We start from the raw sequence: 23,073 nt of genomic DNA, 5'->3' as shown, positions 1-23,073 counted from the left end.
TTTGAAAGGTACACTAGAAGTACAATTTGGTATTTTATCAGTTTTGCCCTCACTAACCTCTCACACACAAGAAACAGACTATTCAGCTACTTTCACTGAAATCATAACTTTATCCAAGGCGGTGTCTATGTATGTATGTGTGTGTGTTCTTATATAGCGCTCGACTTACCCTAGGGCATCTCGGCGCTTGCACTGGGAACCCGTCCTGGCTTATCCCTGTGAGATAACCTGTACTGGGCATCCCCAAGGTGAAAGCCAGGCATCCCGCCGCGGGGGTGGGGGGGCCGGTGTGGAGATTAAGCAAGCTTAATGCCCAGAGTTGCAGAGTGTGAACCCGTGATTAGAGTGGGCACCGAAGCGAGAATTATCGAGTCCGTGGACAATTGGGCTCAAGACCCTGCCGCGTCGGGAATTGAACCCTGGTCCCGGGTCTGACCTCTGCTTCAGGGTATGCCTCCTCTAACCAGCGAGCCACACTTCTCTACCATTTCCTATAGATGTTCCTGAATTCGTATTTCCCATTAAATGAACCCTAATCATTTCATCTACTCAGGAATTAAAATTACAAGTGTGTGCCAGAAACCACCAGGATGTCAAAAAAAAGGCTAACTTGATGTCTGAATTCTAGTATAAGAAGCGCTGGCAAAGCCAACAGATCTGGCTGTCTAACTTTTGCCATTGTCAATGCTTGTTTTTGTTAATTTATTGCTGGGGTAGCTACTGTGCCTTCAACAATATACAAACAAATGCCTAAAATGAAAAACAAATTTGTTCTGAAAAAATATACATTCCGACATTAGTCCCTGCTATAGCCGTTCCTGCTGTGAAGGGAACTACGTTGTGTGTGCGCAAGTGCCTTTTGTGAAAGAGCAGATTGCCATTACTTACTGCGAAGGCTGAAGAGGACTGAACTATTTACCCATGCTTTAGTGCAGTGATCCTCATAGTCCTGACCTTTACAATCGGCCCCCTGGGAGCAGCAGCACTGTGCGCGGTTTACTCATCTTGGCCTTAACATGAAAAATACCTTAAACAGGTACACATCTATTTATTGGTTAATTGAAGATAAAAAAAGGAAGTAACTAGGGTGCTCAGCAAAGCTTAACTTTAGGAACCCCTTCATTTTTAAAGACATCTTGCAGCAAGCGTGTAAAAATATGATAGCCTCTTCAAAATTCAAAAAGTTAATTTTATTAACATGATGAAAAGTTTCACCTTAGTACACCATATGAGTGAATTTAGGAGATTTCTTAAAAGTGCATTGGGAGTTTTTTTTTGGTTTTTTTTTTAGTAATAGATTTCAAACATAAATTTTGAAATATTCATGATTCTCCCACCCCTGACAATAACACGAATAGTGAACTAAGAGGCAAGTCAGTTGTTATGCACAGCCTTTAGGTGGGCTAGTTTGCTATTATACATGAACAACATCATAGTTTGTTAATGAAACAGAAGTTTTTGTACAATGTACACCCTAAAGTCATGTATTTCTAAGACCTTTTATATGTTATAATGAAGAAAAAAGGAGGGAAAGTGAACTAAATAAGATTGCCTAGGATCTCACAATTTGGTCAAGTAGCGAAGCCAAGATAGAGCCCAGATTTTCATGTTTCACATTGTGCAGTTCAGCCACTAGATGTCAATGATCCGCTTCCTCTACATCCATTTTACCCCCTCGCCTGGACCGCCAAACTGCTGGCATCAGTGCGGCCCTCAGTCACACCACAGACTAAACTTTTTGGGCCCTTGTAAAATGTTCGCGACTACCCATGCCTCAATGTGTGGCGCAACAACATTCCACTGAATAAAGAGGGCTGTTTGAACGCTCCTATAAGTATAGGATACACATTTTTGTAAATGTAAAATTTCTTTGCTAACACTAAATCTAAAATGATATTTTTCCAAGTGTAATCCATGTGAGGTTTAAAACATTGCTTAAGCCTGACTATAGCGTCATGATATTGTTCAACTCACTCTCTCCTACCAAGGGAGTTTCTTTGGGAAGATTCCTAACAATTTGCTGATCTTCATAACCAAGGTAATGAAAACAACCATATACATTTCTTTCAACAGTCATTTAGGGACTCCCCAGTGGCAATTAGATAGTCTAAAATTCCTCCTTCCATCTTTTCCAAGGGATATGTGGATCCCCTATACAGTAAAGGAAAGTTTGTGGGTACTGAATTGCATTTTGGGACTAATTAAGAAGTGCAATATGTATTTGAAGATATAAGAATATGCTACTCGCCAAAAAAACACTTCAACGGCTCGTGAGGGGTAGTAATCGCTATATAAATGCAATTACAATACAATAGGAGTATAAAATATGGGAAGAAAGCAATAACAAAACTATTTTCAGAAGTGTAATCAATATTAGCAAAGTACACATTTTGCTGTTTAGTACTGATAGCTACAGAACACATTGAAAAGATCAGCCTAAAAGTCATTCAAATCACGGAATTTAATTTCTCAACGCCTGTGCATTGCAGAGGGAAGACATGTCAGAATGCAAGGATGCCTTCATTTTAGCCGTTCCTTAATTTCTGTGACATAGAAAGGAAGGAAGAAAGGATTACAAATGTAGGCCCATTTGCCACCTGGCCCAATTTTGAATTTCGAAACAGAAAGAGAACAGCAAGGATCACCTTTAATTTCTACGTACAAGGGTTAAAAAAAAAAATGTAAAAAAATAAATGATATTTCAGACTGCATTCATTTGAAGATCAAATAGTATTTTTTGTCTACCATAATTTCGGTTGTATTTAAAGGGTGGGGTGGGTTGGCTTATGGTGATGGATCCAAGTGTATCACCATTTGTACACCATGAGCAAGAGAGGATGCTGGTGAGGAAGGAACAAGAAGTATACTGGAAATAGGGCGATATTTCCTAGCAGGTAGGAGAAACAAAAAGCACGAAGGGAGAAAAGGGGAGGAGCGGGAGAAAAGCATTAATCAGGGCAGGTGGGAAGCAGAAACACAGACCAAAACACGTGGAAGGAAGCCAGCAAGAGCCCACTATGGCCATTACCCAATAGTTCCATGATTCAAGCAATCAGAATGGAGGTAGGGCTGATAGCATGGAATGTAAACTCCCATATGTCCCTATTCATTCATTCATTTCCAATCTTTATTTCGGCCATTTGGCCATAAAAGATAAACAATACACATATACAACATAATAAATCAGTGCATTTACAATATAAAACATTGGAATGAGTATTACTAAAAGTACCTTAAAACTGTAGTCTTAAAATTAGGGGGAAACCCGGGTCTTTAAAATGCGATTGCGGGTGTGCCAGACATTAGTAAAAAATTTAGCCAGAGCAAACACAGTTGGGCCTGAGACATCAGATTTTAAAATCCTATACATTGGGGCATATTCCCTGCAGCCCATGTTTCTTATCAGTGGCAAAAGCCAGTATTTCCTTGCGACCCTATAAACTGGGCAGAAAAGGGCCACATGTAAATCAGTTTCCTCCGTGGCATCACAGGCCGGACACTGCTTGGTGGAAGGTGGTGATGACCAGGAGCTAGTAAAAGATCGAAAGGGCAGCGTACCGTATCTCCATTGGAGGAAGAGCTTTCTGGCAAGCACTGGGGAAATGGCGTCCAGAACCCCCTCAAACCTATATAGGTCCTTACTTTGTACAAATACCGAGGATAGTGACCCTTCAGCCTGACTGTCTAGGGCCCTGACTCGTTTTTGTTCAAAGTATGCATTGGCCAGAGATCTTTTATGTCCCTATTAAGATTCTGGAAATGCCAGGAAGCAGGTGGAGCGCTAAAGGTCTCAATATGGTGCAGAGAGGAAATCCAAACCAGTAACCTTAGTTGGGCACAGGAGGTAAGGAAAACCCTCCAGACTGTAGCGGCGCACCTAAATTTGAGCCTTTCTCAGTCTTACCTGGACATAGTCTTTACAAAAAAAATGCTTAGGGATCAAGGGCTTCAATACTCCAAATCAGAAGATCTTGATTATCTGAAGGTGAAAAAAAATCGGTTAACTGGGTAAGGAGCGCCTGGGAAAGGGAGGATCGGTTTCCTTATCTAGATTTTTTGCCCAATAAATGGTTAAGACACGAAATCCTACGTGTTCGTGTGGGCATTAACCTGTGGAAGTCGGAAGGGAAAAATAAAAGCAGCATTGATTCAAACGGATGGGATTTGTAAATGTGACCTAGGAGTAAGAAATTATATTTTGCACATATTGCTTAGTTGCACATTGATTTTACCAATATGGAAAGTATTTTTATGCCCAATATTTTTAAAATATAAGGTGAATTCACGTGCTCAAGCTGCTTGTCTTTTTATGGATAAGTCATCTCTTGATATTACAATTGCTTTGGGGAAGTTTTTGAAAGCGACACAGGGCTTTGTAAAGGAGAAACTAAAAGAGGGATGCTGTTTTTAAAACTTCTTAGAATGTTCTCCCAACACTCAGAATTTTATGGATTTATGCTTTTGTAAATGGTGTTAAAATGAAATTATTATTATTGTGAAATTTATAACGCGCTCAGTTACCCAGGGGCATCCCGGCGCTGGACACAGCGAAGGAAAAAGACTCAACTCAGCCACTACACTGGAAACAGATAGGTCTTGAGGAGTTTCCTAAAGTGCAGGATGTTAGGCTCTGAGCGTATCTTAAGGGGCAGGGAGTTCCACAGTGCCGCCACTTGCACCGAGAAACGCCGGCCACCCGAACGAGCTCTTTTAACTCTGGCTGATTGAAGCAGGTGTTTTTGGTCAGAGCGAAGAGCCCTTGTGGGCTTATAAGGCCGTGCCATATTAATCAAGATGGAGGGGCCCCTCCCATGCAGGATTTTGTGTGCAGTGAAATGAAATGTTTTAACTGCGTTATTATTATGAGGATCCAAGTTTGTGTTTGGTTTTAAAGAATATGGTCTAAATAAACATTATTTACTTTCTTTCTTTCTTTCTTTCTCTCTCTCTCTCTCTCTCTCTCTCTCTCTCTCTCTCTCTCTATGGCTATAAGGTAGTCCCTCATGCAGTTCAATGCAAGTACTGAATTGGAGGCCGAAACAGACAACAGCATACAGCGAGAAGGAAATACTCCTGTGGGCTAAGCCTCAATGTGACAACGTCTCAAGCCAATGACGATAAAGACTGGTGAAAAAAAGTCAAAGATTGACGGTCAGACCCAAAGTCACCTGAAAGGCACTTATAGGAACTGACAATATTCCACCTGGAGTTGTAATTCCGGATGAGATTCTGCCACTCACCGTTATAGGTGGCCTGGTGTCTCAGGGCTTGGAATTCACATCCTGCAAATTCTGAACTCAGTAATCTAATGTCTGCACACTACAGACTCAGTTATTCCAAATCTGGATACATAGGGGACACAGGTCGAAGGCAGGGGCATAGGCCGACCCCCACCCAACTCCTGCAGCCAAGTCCAGGTTTTCTCCAAAATCACTCAACACCCTGTTCCTTTCCTTCCAAGCAGCAGTATTGGGTAGGAGAAAACACACTTGAACACAACAGCCGCAGGCAGTGGCTTGGCCTCTTGGCTTCAAGCAGGAGTTAAATGTAGGCCGATTGGTCCGCGGAATCAGGGGGAAAACCACACGGATACGGACTCCTAGAACAATGCAGACATTCCCCACATTCCTAAACCACTGTGGTTATTCCCTATTCTGGGGGAAGAACTTGTAAATGACAGATTTTGATGTGGTACAACCAGCCGGAATCAGGCATAGAGTATCCTTGCACCATAAATCTGTAATACTTGAGAACTAAGTAATTTGTAATCAAAATGTCTGTTTGATGGCTGCACTATGACACTCAAACCTATAAAAAAGAATTGTTTGTGTTTAGAATGTTACTAAGGTGTGATGACTCAGCTGCAAGATGTAGAACAGACCCATGCACTGCAGTGGAAGCAGTTCCTGGGAGATAGAATGTCACATCAAATAGTCAATAGCATATTGTTAGAGATGTTTAGTTCTCGAAGTTTTCTGCTGCAACTTCTATTTTAGGAGAATAGTGACAAAAGCATGGCAGACTGCAATGGGAGGTCAAACCAAAATGGAAACAAAGCATTAAAAAAATGGTCAGCACTGGAGCACTCAAAATTAGTATATCTGAAGTCACAGTCAGGTGAATTATGGGGCTGGGCACCAAAATGTTTATAAACCTGTGCTGCAGCATCTTAGCATCTTTCTCTACGCTCCAACAGCCACACCTTATCGCCACTCGGACCAGTGATCATTTGCTGAATCGTGCAGCGTTCTTTCAGGGTGATTGTATATTTAGCGGCGTTTCTTCTCCCAAGTTCAGGCAGGGATTTCTTTCATAGGTCACTGAGTATTTTCGATCTCACATAATTTCTGGCGTATTTACTGAGCGAGCGATATTGGTACCACATGGGTAGGAGACGTTTACGTGCTGGCTAAGCCCTCCAACGGCTACACCAGATGTAGCCCACATGCTGAGGAGATGGGTCTGCTACTGATGCAGGTTCTGGTCCAGCTGGCCAAGAACATCTCCCAAAAGAGTGACAGGGTCCAGGAAGAGTGAGGTGGGATTTTATTACAAGACCAGAGGCTAACATTATGCATAAATCTTTCATTGCTGCCCCCAACATGCAGCTTTTTAAAGAACATAAAACACGTCATAAACAAAACATTCAAGTTGAGAACTTATAAAATACTATATAGCACCATGTCACTAAGCATATTCCTTTTTTATATGCTACTCCTCAACAAGATAAATGCTATGACGTTACTTGAGTTTGCTATGACTTTACTTTGTGCTTTTATTATGTTTGTGCTTTATCAAACATTACTTACTTAATTGTAGTTACGCATGTTTTTTCTAGTTCACCCCTCCAATTTATGGTTGAGGTTTTTCTTCTTTTCTTCTTAAATGTTGTCTCCGCCTTATCGGTGCTCTGATTACTATCTTTTTCTTTGCCAAGGTAGGTATTCTTTCAGTCACCTCCATCCTGGCCTCTTTTGCGGCTATTCAGGCTTACTTGATGGACCTACTACAGGCTCGGAGGGCACCTCACGTGAATTTCCCCTAGGCTCATACCGCTTTTTTGATGGAGGGCGGGGAGAGAAACCTGCCATCTAGGCAAGCTTCAAGACACACTATTCTGCTCCTCTCAGAGCTTGAGAGGGTGCATCTGAGAGAAGCGATGGCCGATGCATGTTCTGGACCTCCTGACATGACGCTGAGTCCTCAATACAATTGGAAAGCGGACTCAACATTTTGGCGGTCATATTTTCTTGGGCTTGACGCACTTTCTGCCTAACTTGTTCGGCACGCGGAGAGTGTTACTATATGAACACAGTTTGAGTTAGTGTTGCTGTTTGGAAACGAAGCGCAACAGAGAGGCTGGTGAATATTAGAGTTTTTTTCATATTAAAAAAAGAAAACCATCGCAGGGTCCCCCTGCCTCTGTACCCAGCGAGGACATCTTTAAGAAATACTTTGACAGGGAGCTTAGATCGTCCCTTAAGGAGGCTGTGGAAGTCGTTTTTGTTAAAAGAAAAAGAGACCCTCCTGCACCCCCATTCTGATGAGGACTTTTTCTCTCTTTAGAAGGAGAAGTCTCCTATGATCATTAAAGAGAGAGTCTCTAGAAAAATGTAAACACCTGATAAGGGAGGAATGCAGAGTTGATAAAGGACAGAGACAAGGTAGCTTGAGTGTTACAACAGACCATGGTGTCCATAGCAGCACAAAGAGCAAGAGTGAACATTTTGGCGCAATGGAGTTTGGCGTCCCTCACAGCACAAGTGGAATGAGTGACCATCGTGGAACAAAAGCTGATAAATGCTACTGCAGTACAGATACAGATGACATTTTCGAAGACAAGGATTTAGATAAGGTGGAAAAATATGTTTTTAATCCACAGGAGACTCTGAAAACGTATTTTCTGGATAAGGATTTGTAGCAACCTTCAACATCGAAGTCTATTAAAGATCCATCGAGTGCAGATATGTTTAATCCTACTCTCATTAGGCACCCAAGGTGTTCAGACTGCTGGTCTACAGACCGTGTGACCTCTTTTATTAAGTTTGGATACAAAAGTCTCTTGATAAAGCAACATGTACCTTGATTAGGGCTGAGTGCCCTAGACCATTCCTGGATAACAAAGCAGGAATACTCTAAATCTGGACCCAGAGCTGTTGAATGTTCTCTAAAGACTGGGAAAAAACCCCAGGAAAGGCCTTAAGCAGTTCTAGGATAGATTGTTGCGACACCCTGGGTACTCAGACCAGAATCCTGGACATGGCTGAGGATTCCTCATGCCTCCTGGGAAACGCCATTGCTGGGCTAAGAGCCATCCTCATGAAATTAATCCTACATTGGGTGCTCTTGCCAATAAGGAAACTCCAGGTGACCTGAATGGTCGACTTTTTGGCGAGAGTTTTGTCAAAAAGTTGGGCAAGTACGTTTCTATCTTAACTGCCTTTAGTAAGGCACAATCTAACATTTGTTGCATGTTTAATACTAGAGATTTTGCTAGGGCTGACAAGACAGGACTGGCTGTTAGCCCTGGGACGCAAAGGTCCCAGTTTTATTACCAAAACCAGCAGGCCTATGGAAGGAACTTCCTGTCCAAAATTGGCTTCTTCCTGCAAAAACGACGAACCCCTTGCACTCGTGGCAGCAGGGGTAGATCTCAAAGAGCTGGAAATCAAGATAAGCCTCAAATCTAGTCAGTCAGAATAACTTTATTTCGCCAACACAATGTAGGCATAAAAAGTATACTACAGAAAAAAGAAACATTTGCAGTGTTTCACAACATTACAATGTGGTTAAAATATATAAAAATAGTAATATAAAAATACAAATTCATAATTATTTACACAATACAATAAAATTAGCTCATTTTCGGTATATAATTTTAGCAAATTGTTCGTCTCTTTTTTAATGCAGATAGCAAAAAGGACGCCAGAGAACAACAAACAAAAGGGTCAGGTAGTAATTGGAGGTAATAAAGGGCTACACAACACGATCTGACCTTCATTTTACGCATAATGGGGTTAATAAATCACTTCCTTTCATCACAATAAAATTTACAGAAAAACAAAAAGTGTATGTCATTCTGAGCAGATTGCTGATCACTTGGACAAAATGGGAGGTCTGAAGCAACATAAACATTACGGGGAAAACCCAGCATTAACAAGCATTTACAATGCAACGGTCTCGCCTTTGAAAAAGTTAGAGCTATTGGCATTGTAAATGAAAAATGTTGTATTTATGTGTTGGTTTTGAAAACAGATAAATAAATGGCATTGTCATTTACAATGCCAATAGCTTAATCTCTCACAAATGTGAGACCGATTGCATTTGCACACACACACAGAGCCACACACACACACACAGACAGAGCCACCCACACACACAGAGCCACCTACACAGAGCCACCCTTGCACAGACAGAGCCACCCACACATAGAGCCACCTACAAAACAAGCATTTACAATGCAATGGTTTTGCCTTTGTTAAAGTTAGAGCTATTGGCATTGCTTTTGACACTCTGCACTCTGAAGCTCCACTCTGAAGCTCCACTCTGAAGCTCCACTCTGCATCCGCACTCTGCATCCGCACTCTGCATCCGCACTCTGCATCCGCACTCTGCATCCGCACTCTGCATCCGCACTCTGCATCCGCACTCTGCATCCGCACTCTGCATCCGCACTCTGCATCCGCACTCTGCATCCCCACTTATTTTTTTAGGATTTGTTCCCTGACTATAACCCACCACCAAGCAATGCACATACCAGTCTGCTCCCAGCCTGCCCGCCTCTCATGAGGGACACATTTCTACACACAACCGCATTCACGCCAGTGAATGGGCGAGCCGGACAGGGCACGCGGATCCTGAAAGGTTGGGATTGTGCGATTCAAGTGCATTTAACGTAACATCATATTCGCATGCAGGGCGATGGAACAGAAATGTAACCTTCAAAGCACCCCCCAGACACCCCATCAGAGCCCTGCGACCACACAGAGCATACCCCAACAACCCATCAGAGCCCCGCCACCCCCCCCCACACACCCCATCAGAGCCCTGCAACCCCCCAGACACCCCATCAGAGACCTGTGACCCCCACATCATACCCCAACACCCCATCATAGCCCTGCCACCCCATCAGAGCCCTGTGACCCCCACGTGTTTTTTTGTAGTTTTTAAGTCGTGATCAAGGAGATGGAGGGGCTGAGAGGCAGAAAAGGGGATTAAGGAAAGGAGATGGGCCAGCTGGAGAGTAAACCAGGCAGGAGCAAGTATGTCAGAGACTAAAATATACCAGTGGAGGGACGAGAAAGGATCAGAAAAGGGGCAGATAAAGGAAGTATTCGGGAGTCAGAGGGCAGCAGGACAGGGGCGTATATACCTCAGATTGATGGTGCGTGTAAGGGCAGATGGAGAGGCAAGAGAAGGGCGGTTGGAGGAACAGATATGGGGCAGGAGGGACAGAGAATGTAAAGAAATGACGCTTCATGGAGTGGATGAGGGTTGGCCTCGGCAGGGTCAATGGAGGGCTGGGGCAGGTACAGATGCAAGAGAAGGCGCAGCTAGAGGAACAAATGGGACAGAGAGTGGAGAGACCGAGGTTGGGGTTGATGAGGGCAGGCACTGGAGGGGTCAAGGCCAGAGCGGGGGCTGGGGCAGGTACGGATGCAAGAGAAGGCGCAGTTAGAGGGAACTTTGGGTAGCAGATGGAAGAGACTGGAGGGAGCCGATACTGGGGTAGATGCGGGCAGACACTGGCGGGATCCAGGGGGCGGGGGGTGTTGGGGACACGGAGGGGCAGTTAAAGGGACGCTGGAGTGCAGGGGCGGGCCCAGGGATGAGCTGGCCTCCTCCCCCCTCCCTGCTCACCTCGGGGGGGGCCGGAGGCTGGGGCGCCCCCAGGGGGATGGCAGGACCGCCTCAGCCCCGCCGGGGGGCGTCTAGAGGGGGCTCCGGGCCTCGGCCATGGCGTGGATCCTGCAGCACAGGCTCTTCCATAGGGCTCCACGGGGGGGAGGGGAGCGGGGGAGGGAGGGAGCCTGGCCTTGTACGGTGGCCCCGCTGGCCCAAGCCGAGGCAGCATGGCCGCCGGAGAGGGAGGGAAGGGTGGGGGCCCGGGGAGCAGCGCCTGCCATGCAGCAGAGCACAGGGCGCGACAGGGGCCGAGCCGAGGCGCCGCAGGGACGATGAGACGGAGCCCGGACCCGAGAACAAAGGAACAGACAGAGCGATGGAACAGAAATGTAACCTTCAAAGCACCCCCCAGACACCCCATCAGAGCCCTGCCACCCCCACAGCACACCCCATCAGAGCCCTGCGACCCCCCCCCGCAGCACACCCCATCAGAGCCCCGCGACCCCCCCCCGCAGCACACCCCATCAGAGCCCCGCGACCTCCCCCCCCCCCCGCAGCACACCCCATCAGAGCCCTGCGACTCCCTGCAGCACACCCCACACACCATTCTCAGGAATATGAGGCCAGGTACATTCCTGCGAAGACGCGCAGAGATTTAATTAGACGGAAATGCGCGTTGCAGGTCTCTGCCATGGTAAAACGAAAACAGCCATTTTGTAGATGTGTCCTTGTTCTGGGATTAACCAAAAATAGCTGAGGGCCTCAAACACCCTCCCTGCCCCCACACTTGTAATCCGGGGACAGTGCAGGCTGCCCCTCCCGCCAGCTGCCTCCGTCTCCCTGCCTCCCGGGGGCTCACCTTGGGCTCGGGGATGATGAGCACCTCGCTGTTCTCCTCCTTTGGCGGGTCTTTCTGGCCGAGAGCCGAGTTGAAGGACACTTTCACCATGTCTGCAGCTGAGGACGGAGCGCTGTCAGGTCCGCGGGGGCTCGGGGTTGTGTTGTTTCTGTAGCTGGCCTCGGCTGAGCAACAGAGCAAGAGCTGGAAATGCCAGTTCTGCGAAAAGTGGGCGGGCCCCGGGAGGAGGCGCTGGAGCAGCTGAAACAGCGTCCGCAGCAGCAGTCGCCTATGGCTGCTTGTGTAATGTTTACCAGAACGCTGATTTTTTTTGTACTTATATTTTTATGTTGCATTTTCGGTAGTTTTACATTTCCATTTAAGAGGTGAAGAATTTACACATTACAGACCGGAACGGCGTTATAAATTGTGGTGCAGGTGAAGTGGCACCAGGAAGTCTGTGTGATCATGTCCAACGACGATCATAGCCGACCGGTTCTTGTTCGGATGGCGACCTGGGCGGGAACGGGAGACGCTGCGAGCAGGAGAGGGGGTGGGAACAACGGAGACCAGGGGGAGGGGAGTCTGCGGGGAGCGGGCCTGGCTGAGACAACAGGAAAGCACGGTCACCAGCGGGAGGGGGGCGGGAACGGGGACGGGAGACGCTGCGAGCAGGAGAGGGGGTGGGAACAGCGGGAAATTAAAGCAAGCACTCACCTGGACTTCTTCCGGGTGCCTTCAATGCCGGACCGGATTCGGGGGCGTTCCCGGCTTTCGGCTGACGTCGCGTGACGTCGGCAAAAGCCAAAGAATGTCGGGAACGCCCCCGTGTCTGGTCCGGCATTGACGGACAGGCCCCTCGTCCAATGGCAAGGCTCCATTTACGGAGCCAGCCAATGAATGACGAGGGCCGACCCAAAGCACACTACAATTCTCATCAGGTTTTCGCCTGCGCGAAAAAGCTGCGCAGAAAGCGCAGCTTTCGCCAGGCAAAACCTAAAAAGCTATTGGCATTGTAAATGCCAATGCCTTTTTTTATGTTTAAAAAAAAAGGCATTTTCATTTACAATGCCAATAGCACAAACTTGCGTAAATGCGAGACCTATTGCATTGCAAAGGCTTTTTTTTTTAGTAGTCGTCGAGCCGCGGGAGGGGGGAGGGGTGTTCTGGGAGGGGAGGGCTTGGCGGGTAACCTAAAAATTCCCTTGTTTGCACCCGGGTCCCTAACAATCTTACTATATCACTAACAGAAGATTATACATTTCAGGATGGGGAATGCAGAATCTAAACTAATTTAAACATTCTTTCAGTTAACCACTTCATAAATTAAAGTGCAAATCCCTGAAAGGGAGGTGCGACTGTATTGAACAGTTAACAGATCAAACAGGCAGACTGACGAGCAATTCTTAGACCCTAAACAAAGCGCTCGTTTCGGCTGGGGCCTTCCCTTGAACTCCAAAAGGCCCTGGTGGCTTTGAAACGGATGTACTGGGTGCTGTCACCACAAGCTGACTCCCAGCATGCACTTCATCTGTTTTATTTGCCTCGACCCAGCTGTCGACAGACTCGGCACACAGCATCGAGAGCCTTTGACACTCACGGCTGAAGCATGAACAGGGGAGGCTCCGCTCGTAAAACAGGCTGCAGCAGCTTTGGAGTATTGAATTGTAATGTGAAGCATTACAAGCAAATAGCATGGGAATGGATGTCCATTTGTGTGGAAGCAAATAACTGTTGATTAATATTGGTGGAGGTCAGATGACAATTGCATCATCAAGTCATACAGGCTAACGACTGCCCGCCTCCTTACATCTGTGCTGCCGGAGAAATGCAACATACATTATCTCGTTATCGGAGACATTGAAAAAGAATTCCCATGTCAGAGTGATCCTGAAAATTCAAGCTTAGGCAGCTGATAACCAAAATGATCACATCTGCTGGAAGGAAAGCACTTTTTTTGTGGAAGTACGCAACGTCTACACAATCAAAACATGTACACCTGACTCCAAAGAGACACTCGGAGCGCACTGGCAATGGACTTTGTTGGGCCATTAGAGGACTAAAGTTAAGGAAAAAAATTAGACGCAAAAATCTTACAGATGTGTCCGCCGAATAAGGATTGAAAACCTTGTGATCTGAGGCATATTTGTATCCCTCTTTTTTGGCACGGCCCTTTCTACAGTGACACGCCGGAAAACAAATGTCGTTAAACGAGTGCTGTAAGGTGACACCACAGGCGCGGGAAGGGGCTTCCGCAGACATCTTCCTGTTGCGCCCTTAAGTCTAAACATAGCAGCACCCCACTATTCCCGGGCCGTAAACCGGACTCACCGGCAGCGAACAGCAGCCTGCCGCTGCTCCCCAGCAGCGGGAGGCCCGGCTCCATGGCCGCATCAGGCTCCATCAGGCTCCGCTTTCTTAGCGCAGTTCACCATCACGTATTATGTTTTTCTGGGGCAGTTTTATATACCGCAACCTCGACCCGAAGGTAACGGTGAGCAACAGTTAAATTACACAAGGAAATATTTATTTTCTTGTAAGCACGGGGAAGATTAGGTGATGTGTTACATCCTTGCAGGCGCTGCCCGGGTGAGGAGCGAAGAAGCCCCTCCCGCAGGGCGTTGACGACACTTCAGTTGCCAGGCAACGGCCCCACCGGCACCAATCCCAGCGCGGCTCCTCGTCTGACGTCAGAGGAGCTGCGCTCGGGATTTGTGAGGCTACCGAAGTTCCCGGGCTGCGGCGGTGATTACGGGGAGGCAACTTTTAATTTCCATACAAGGCGGCGGTGATTTGAGACAGCGCACCTTCTAGTACAGTGCCTTCCCATGCGTAATGGGAGAGGAGCCCGGTGAGTGGGGTTGAGGGTGGGGGTGTACGCGCGTGTGTCTGTTTGAGTGTGTCTGTGCGTGCGTGCGTGCGTCTGTTTAAGGGGGGGTGCGTGTGTGTATGCAGCGTGTGTCTGTTTAAGGGGGGGTGCGTGTGTGTGTATGCAGTGTGTGTATGTGCGCATGCGTGAGTGTGGCTTTGTTTGAGAATGGGAAAATGAGGCACGGCGACGTGCGCGCTCACGAGGTAGAATCTCCGGCAGGAGGCGCTCGTGACAGTCTCCTGTCCACATTCCCCCGAAAGTGATTACATAAGTTGTCTCGCCCTAGACAGCAAAAGCTTTCGCTTTTGCTTTCGTCTAGGCGAGACCTAAAAAGGTATATAATTCGAAATTTCACCAGAATGTACCTATGCTGTAGATTAGTGACGAAGGTTAAATATATGGTATTTGTATCCTTTTGCATTATGCTAGGAGAAGTCAAGTATGTATTTACTGTCGACAAATTAATGTTTTTAGCCTCCCTTTTTATCTGCCGATTAGAAAGCAATTGCATTTTTAGTTTTTTTTTTTTTTTTAATTGAACAAGTAGTAGGGTCCAAAAAAAGGCGATGTAGCACAACAGCTTTCAATGTGGATTCAACATGGCAAGGGTCTCTTTTCGCCATACTGAATGCCACATAAGAATCGGCGCCACTGCAGTGGTGTCAGTAATGTAAGGTGCTCTCAGTTCCATATGGCACTTATAGTTGGCACATGAGTTTGGTAAAGATAAGAACCCTTTTAAAGAAATTATCTTCAATTATCTGCAGTTTTGCACAATCCCTTGATCACATAAGTGGCAGCAGACACAGTCTTTGCTTGATACACAGTTTTATCATATCTATAGGTTATAGGCCAGTTTTATTAATGAATTTTGTTAGTGCCCCAATGTTCTTCTCCATCTGGGACCCTCTGTTAGCAATCATCTTCTGCCAATTAGTTTGGGCCTCAAACATAATCTTTAAATAATTAAAAGAGTAAACAACTCCCAGTTTACCCCCTTCAGTAATGATTTGTGAATAATATCGCTGTTTAGTACCTGCCACTAAAATAAAAGATTTTGAATATTTAACCTTCAGATCTAGATTATTCATGAATTGGGTATACTGCAGAACTAGGAGGCGCAGTGCGTTGTCCGTACGAGCTAAAGGCACTGCGTCGTCCGCATACAATAAAATTGGCACTTGTGCTGAGTTTATATAAGGGACATCCGGGGTGGAACCTGACAGAGTAGATTGTACACCGTTGGTATAAAGAGCAAATAAGAAGGGGGCAAGAACGCACCCCTGCCTTAAGCCTCTTGCAAGTTTGAAGGATCTAGTACACTCGCCGTCTCGTCCATAGCGAACACTTGGTTCCTCAAAATCAATAGGTAGGGAGTGGGAAGATTACATTTTTTCTTCCAAAACTGGTCTGGAATAACAAAGGATTCATGGGTGTTGCAAACTGTGAAGGGTTTCAAAATAGAGTTTTGAGACAACCCTTAACAAAGGCATCAACCAAGGGAGTTATCCTCAGACCAGGGCCAAACAAAACTGATAGATGTAGAGGTTACACAGATGATACACAAAGGGGAAATTTGCGAGGTATTGAACACCAAGAAGGATTTTGGCAGTACCATTTTCTTAGTCAAGAAAAAGGACATAGGTTGGCGGACTGTAATAAATTTAAAGGAGCTAAACAAGTTTCTAGTATACAGGCACTTAAAGATTGAGGGAAGACCTTTTGCAAGACATTTTACAGCAAAAAGAGAAGTTGAAGGATGCATCCTTCACAATTCCCATGGAAGTAGCTTCTCAGAAACTTTTCAGTTGGAGAGGTATTTTGTACCAGTTCTCCTGTCTTCCCTTTTCTCTGTCACCAAGGTACTAGGCCCTGTAGTTGCTTTCTTGAGAGAGAGGGGAGTGTGCTAAGTAATTTACGTAGACGAATAATTACTTATGTCTCAAGATCAAGAGGAATTGCTGAAGCACATGAAGTGGACAAAGAATCTGTTGCATTACAGGGCACTCCAGAGACTGAAAACCCAAGATTTGAGGAAGGATATTTGGTTTGCAGATGTAATTCCCTTGTCCCAGGAGGCTCGAAACAATCTTGAGAGCTGGAATGAATGGCAAAGCAATTGTTGGGAATGTTCCAGAGTTCATTGTAGAATCAGATGCAACTAACCTGGACTGGAAATCAAAGATAGAACAGATATAGACTGGAGGGAAAAAGTCCAGGAAGGAGCAATCCTTACACATAAATTGTTTGGAGAGGTTAGCAGGGCTGAATGCTTTGATTCGTTTCAAGTCTATTATAGCAAACAGCGTGGTGCTGATCCAGTTGGACAATTTCACTGCTGTTTCTTATATCAATAGCTTAGAGGGAGCAAGAGTGGAACAACTTGCAAATCTAGCCAACAGAACTGTAAATTGTTACAGATTAGGTGTCTCAACAGGACATTCCTTAGTAAATTTTGCTACTGGCAGTGATCCCTTAGTCCTCTCAATGACTAAGAATTAGGCAGCCAACTAGAGTATGGTATGACTATGAAACGGCAATCTCGTTTTTACCCCTTAGTCTCCTGGCTAGATTACTCATATTTCTTTGAGACAAATATTGTGGAATTTAGCAGCTTCGCTCGGTCTAATCTCTTACAGAAGAGTCTCAGACGTTAAGGCTCTTTTCGCAATTGGTTTAATTCCCCAGATGGAGTTCACTTTGACTTTTGAAAAAGGACCAAAAACATGTGCAATAGCATTTTTTAACTACTTTTTAAATACTCCAAGAAGTTGTATGAGCGAGTTTCATGAGACTTTATGAGCAAAGAATGTTGGAGTTTAGACCTGATGGAGATGATCAATTGTTTATTTTCTACACGAAACGTTATAAAGCAATATCAACAGGTACTATGTCACAGTGGGTAACAGCAGTGATGTCCAAGGATGGAATCAATTTGACAAAATTTGGAGCTTACTCCTCTAGGAGTGCTATGGCTAGTGAATGTTTTTGGGCAGGTGGCACACTTGCGGACATTATAAAGGCAGCAGATTAGTCAAGTGCTAGCACCTTTGCGAAATTGTATCTGAAACCGGTGAAGCATGTGAGCAGTCTGATGCTGTGAAGCTTTAAACAGTCATAATGGTAGCTTCCGACCTTGTAATGAAATGGTAATTCTCCAAATAATATATAGAGAGAGAGAGAATCTTGGTTTTATTATAGACAACAGAGGCTAACATTATCCCACCCACCACTCCCAAATTCGTTTATTTTACTTTACAGAGATAAAGGATTATTTACTTCGTATCACTTGATTTCTTCTTTCCTTCAGCAAATTATTTGCAGTAAGAACCTTTTCAGTCAAGCCAAAGGAGCATCTTTGATTTCGTCACAGCCCAAAAGAGGAATGTGCTTAGCGACATGGAGCTATATACTCTTCTGAAAGTGCTAAACTGGAATGTTTTGATTATGATGTGTTTATGTTATTTAAAGGGCTGCATGTTGAGAGCATACATAAAAAGTTCACACAGAATATTACCCTCTGTTGCCTTTAAAGAAATCAAGATTCTTCTTTTATGGTAATTGAAGAATCGCCATTATAGGTCATGGTATTGGACCACCTGGTTTTTCTCGGCCCACACCACAATCCCTTTTTAAGAAAAGATTTTTAGATTGACTGCATTTTCAAACTGGCTGGGTTTTCACCCAAAATGAAGTACTGGACAGTTGACTGTCAAAAGGCGAAATGCTATGCAGGGTGCAAGTGGGCTAGATAACTGCATTTCTAGCAATGTTCCCCAACGCAAATGGTTTTAAAAATCAGTGGATTGTGATAATTCAGCCGCTAATACATTTGAAATTATTTCTCATTCACTGTAATAAAACGCAACCTGAAATGTTTAACTCATACCACACAAAGAATTCTGTCTTGGGGCTTTGTTGTGGATTTGAAGCCTTGGTCATTCGTCGATCCCAGCTCCTAAGAAAGTACGAGAGACACTTCCCCCGTATAAAATTTCCAAAATAAAAATACTCCGTAAGTTGAAGAAGTCAATCTTATGTCTCTGAATAGAAACAAGCAGTAGATGAAACACGATGTGCGTTTATCCCAATTTCTTAAGTGCAAGAGACCTTTCTATTCTAAAGTGTGAGACACTCATGCCCAATTAGAATTGGGAATTCCTAGTTTGCAAGCTCAATAGATGCTGCCTTTCTTCTTTTAAGTAATTGGCTACTTGTGTCTGTGGCATGGGAGATCACCAATCTTCCACCTCAATCACGTATTTATTTATTTATTTTATCTTTTGCAATTTTTAAAGCGCACAAATACCCGTACGGGTGTCTCGGCGCTGGTGATCTCAGAGTTCACTAAAGTATGACGGGGGAGTTAGGAGGAGGAGAAGAGCCATGTTTTGAGGTTTTTTCGGAATTTAAGAAGCGTGGGTGCGGATTTGATATGGAGTGGGAGGGAGTTCCACAATTTAGCTGTGGCTGTAGTGAAGCATCTGTCTCCCCAGGTGGCCTTTCTTGTCCGAGGGACGTTCAGCAAGAAGGCTGCAGAGGATCGTAGAGTCCTGCGTTGCTCCACTGGGCGAAGAGCTTCTTTTAGAAACCGTGGTCCTGTGTTATTCAGGGTCTTATAGGCTATACACAGAGCCTTAAATTTGATTTGACTTCTGATTGGGAGCCAATGGAGCTTTTTGATGTGCTGGGAGGTGGATGTAAATTTAGGAATGGAAAGTAAGGTTCTAGCCGCTGCGTTTTGCACGGTCTGTAGTTTGTTGAGAACCCCTTCCTGGGCATTCAGCAGAAGTGAGTTGCAGTAGTCCGTTCTTGAAAAGACTAAGGTGCTGATGAGAGTTTTGCCGGCTGACTGAGGTAGGTAAGGAAGAAGTTTCTTGATTTTTTTGAGGGTGAAAAAGGCGGATGATACGACGGCATTGGCGTGATGGTGGAAGGTCAGCTTATTGTCAAAGGTGACTCCTAAGTTGCGGACCTTTACCACTGGTTGGGGGGGGGAGCCCAACTCAGGTGGCCACCACTGCGGGGACCATGCTGGCTGTAAGCTCCCGAACGTCATCACCTCCGTTTTATCGGAGTTGAGTTTGAGGCAATTTGATGACATCCAGGAGCTTATCGCCTTCATTCCCTCCTGAAAGTTGGCTGCAACGCTAGCTCCGTTATTGTGCACCGATAGTACTAATTGCGTGTCATCGGCGTATGTGGTAAGGGCAATTCCATAAGATTTTATCACCCTCGCTAAGTCCGATACATAGATATTAAAAAGCGTCGGACTTAGCGAGGAGCCCTGAGGAACACCGCAGGGGAGTGAGAAGGTCTGGGAGGTGAAATTGCCCATCCTGACAGTCTGGGGACGATTGGCGAGGAATGAGGCAATCAGATCTTTAGCTGTGCCTCCTATTCCCAGAGCTGAGACACGGTCGATCAGAGTGACATGATCGACCGTGTCAAATGCAGCGGAGAGATCTAGGAGTATCAGGACAGCCACCCCTCCCTTGTCCATGGTTGTTCTAATTTCGTCTGCGGCTTTCAGGAGTGCTGTTTCCGTCCCATGCCCTTGTCTAAAACCAAACTGGGTGTCATCAAGCAAATTGTTATCATTAATGAATTTCGAAAGTTGGATGTTCATGGACTTTTCGAAAATCTTTGCTGGGAATGGGAGACAAGCGATGGGTCTATAGCTTGCGGGGAGGAGAGGGTCCAGAGTTGGTTTTTTCAGTAGTGGCTTAATGATAGCCTCTTTCCAGACTGAGGGGTATATGCCTGTTGAGCGCCAACCCACCTACTGATTTACTTTGTGAATAATAAATATTAGGGATTAAAGAAATTGCATTATATGTGCTGCATCACTACTTGTAATAATAACAAATGACGAAGATGTGCTTCGAGATGTTTGGTTTGGATGAATACCGGCCTGCCTCATTATACCAGGATGAGGTATCAGAACGGAAAAGAAGAGCCCTACTATTTACTTTTCTTAAGAGTTAGCTACTTCAGGTTGTGTACTGATAAAGTTAAGAAGCATTTCCAGAAAGGAATGAGACCAGAGGATATTGGTGAAATTTGGTTAGAATATGAAGGAACGCCACTGAAATGGCATTATCCTATAGGCTTGCTGTTTGACCTGTATGTCTCAAATGCAGCTCCTCCTTGGAACAGTACACTTTAAGAATTTTCCTGAAAAAGACCTTCTCCACTGTCCTTTCCAAGGAAGCCATTGAGGCCCATTTCATGTATTAAATTAAGGAAGCATTCGCCTTAAAGCACAAAAGTCAAGTCAACAAAGAGATGCAGAAAAATCACCACAAGCAGCTGTGGATGGGTTTGCAAAAGGATACATTTGACCAGTTTTGAGCCATAAATCAAAAACTCATGGAGTACCTAGCAGAAGAGAACGGATTTCAATATATCTCATTTAGAATATACCAGCAAACCATGAGTGAGCAGCCTTTCATTCAGAAGTTATTTCGACCAGTTGCATCAGATGGACAACCACACACACTTGCCGATCTTATTAAGGAAGTCTGACCTGCTGCAATCCCTTTTGAAGATAGTGAGAAGTATCACCATCTTGTAATTCATTGCATTCAGCCCATGCAGGAGACACCAGTGCATTGGTTAAGTGAACATCTCAGCTACCCTGACAATTTCGTCCACATCAGTGTAATTCCTCAGCCCACCTTGGACTGCTACATCAAGGGGCATGACCAGACTTATTTGTATTTACTTTTGTTATTCTAAGTGGAGCAACCCAACCAGAAGAAAACAAATATTGCTGTTGCAAGCCGGATATGAAAATCCATTCTAACACAAAATAAAGACAGCCGACCTGGTGTCACTCTCCATCGCCAATGATTCTCTGCGTTGTTGTCACAAAACCTTAACTACAACAAGTCTGCTGTACATTTCCAAGGATAAAAGTTTCACAGCCGAGAAGCCAATGGGAAACCCAGGTACCAATCGATTGGAATCTCAACTAATGAACTAGGCTATTTCTTAGCATAACTGTTGGTGCAGTTTAGCTACAGGGAGTAGAAACAGGTTTGCATTTTCAGAAAACGGTATTGATGGAACCGGTCATCAATTTTTGTAAAACATGAAATCACTGTACAGTCATCACTCCGGTTTGTGAATGCTATGTTCACAGGATGCGTGTTAGCATGGTCAAGAACAGTTGTTTACTTGAGTAAGATAGCAATCCTCTTACCCACAGGCCATAGGTTCCTCGGTTAGAGGCACTACTTGCCTTTGAGCAGACTCTCCCAGAGCAGTAGATCTGAATTATACAAACTGTTAATGTAAGTGTCATCCTCTTCAAACTAAATTTTCAGTAAAATCGTTTCTCTTGGGCTAAAGAAAAAAAAAAGAAACATAAGTGTAGTATTGGGGTTTATTTAGTGTATCTCTCATGATGTAATCTACGTGTGTGTTCTTTTGTAACGCAGGACGGTTCTGGAATTATCAGGCAGTCAGTTGCCTGTGGTTTCTGACCTTGCTTGGATGTTCCTGCGGTAGTTGGTCCTATCGTTGGGAAAAAAAACTCTTCTACCAACAAAATCGAGTGGATTCTCTTGAACAAGACCAGCTTAAAACCCTTTCTACTCTACAATAAGGTTGCTAAATCCTATGTTTACCTTAGCTCAATTTGTGGAGGCCATGTGATTCATATCATCAAGTGGTGAGCATTTTCATTTTGTTTGCAGCCATCAGATTGGACTAAAGAAATATATTATAGAGGGAACAATTACACCTGTGTAGTGATGGTTGTAACAACAGTCCTGGAGAAAAGCTTTTTTTGCATCGCTAATAACTGAGCCCCTCTTACCAAACTTTACAAAATAAAAAAATAGACCTGGTCACACATTCCGTCAAGTCTGGGAGGGAAATTCAATTCCACCGCATTTGGGTATTTTCCCGGTTTTGTATATTTTGGTCTAACTAGTTTCATAAATGTATTTCAATACACATATTATAAACCAACACACACAATGGAGAACTAGCGATAGTGTATGTAGTTACCATTGGGTTGGAGGTTCCACAGCAAATTGTTTTACACATGTATACACCCATATATGTATGTATGTTAGGTTAGGTTTGATTAGTTAAAATTGTATTTTCATGTTACGCAAGATGTGTTGACCAATCACAACATGGACGCTTTTGACTGGTTTATGCACCTGTAAAGTTTTCTAAAATCTGACATCTCGAAAGCTTTGCATATGTACGTGATCATCAGAATCAAGATTATTAATTACGGGGGGAGGAGCTACGCGGGCATCCAAGATGGTCGCGTGAGCAGAGAGCTCCCGAGACCCGCGCCGTCCTCCTTTATCTATCCTTCACCTATCCTGGTCATTTTGACGGGCTTTTGCAGCACTATCATCGCTGATGCGACTGATCCTTTACCGGTCGAAATCGGACCTTGGGGACCATTTTTCTGCAACTTGGAACTTTCTGGCCTGCCCGCTGGCGCGACCGGGGACTCGGCTGCCCACTGTGGCAGACATGTAATTGAACA

The 23,073-nt window shown here is 44.8% G+C and overlaps 1 protein-coding gene and 1 pseudogene across 1 annotated transcript in view; one reads left to right on the top strand and one right to left on the bottom strand.

Annotated features, from left to right (window-relative positions):
- PRR12 (proline rich 12) overlaps positions 1-23,073 on the bottom strand; it is a 514,104-nt gene that overhangs the window by 464,816 nt on the left and 26,215 nt on the right. The window lies entirely within an intron of this gene.
- Positions 7,736-21,296, top strand: LOC147701449 (autophagy protein 5 pseudogene; annotated as a pseudogene).

Source organism: Lissotriton vulgaris, chromosome 7 (genome assembly GCF_964263255.1).
Source record: "Lissotriton vulgaris chromosome 7, aLisVul1.2, whole genome shotgun sequence".
NCBI classification, from domain to species: Eukaryota; Metazoa; Chordata; class Amphibia; order Caudata; family Salamandridae; genus Lissotriton; species Lissotriton vulgaris.
Note: the sequence above shows the minus strand (reverse complement) of the source record. Positions and strands in the feature narration are given on the sequence as shown.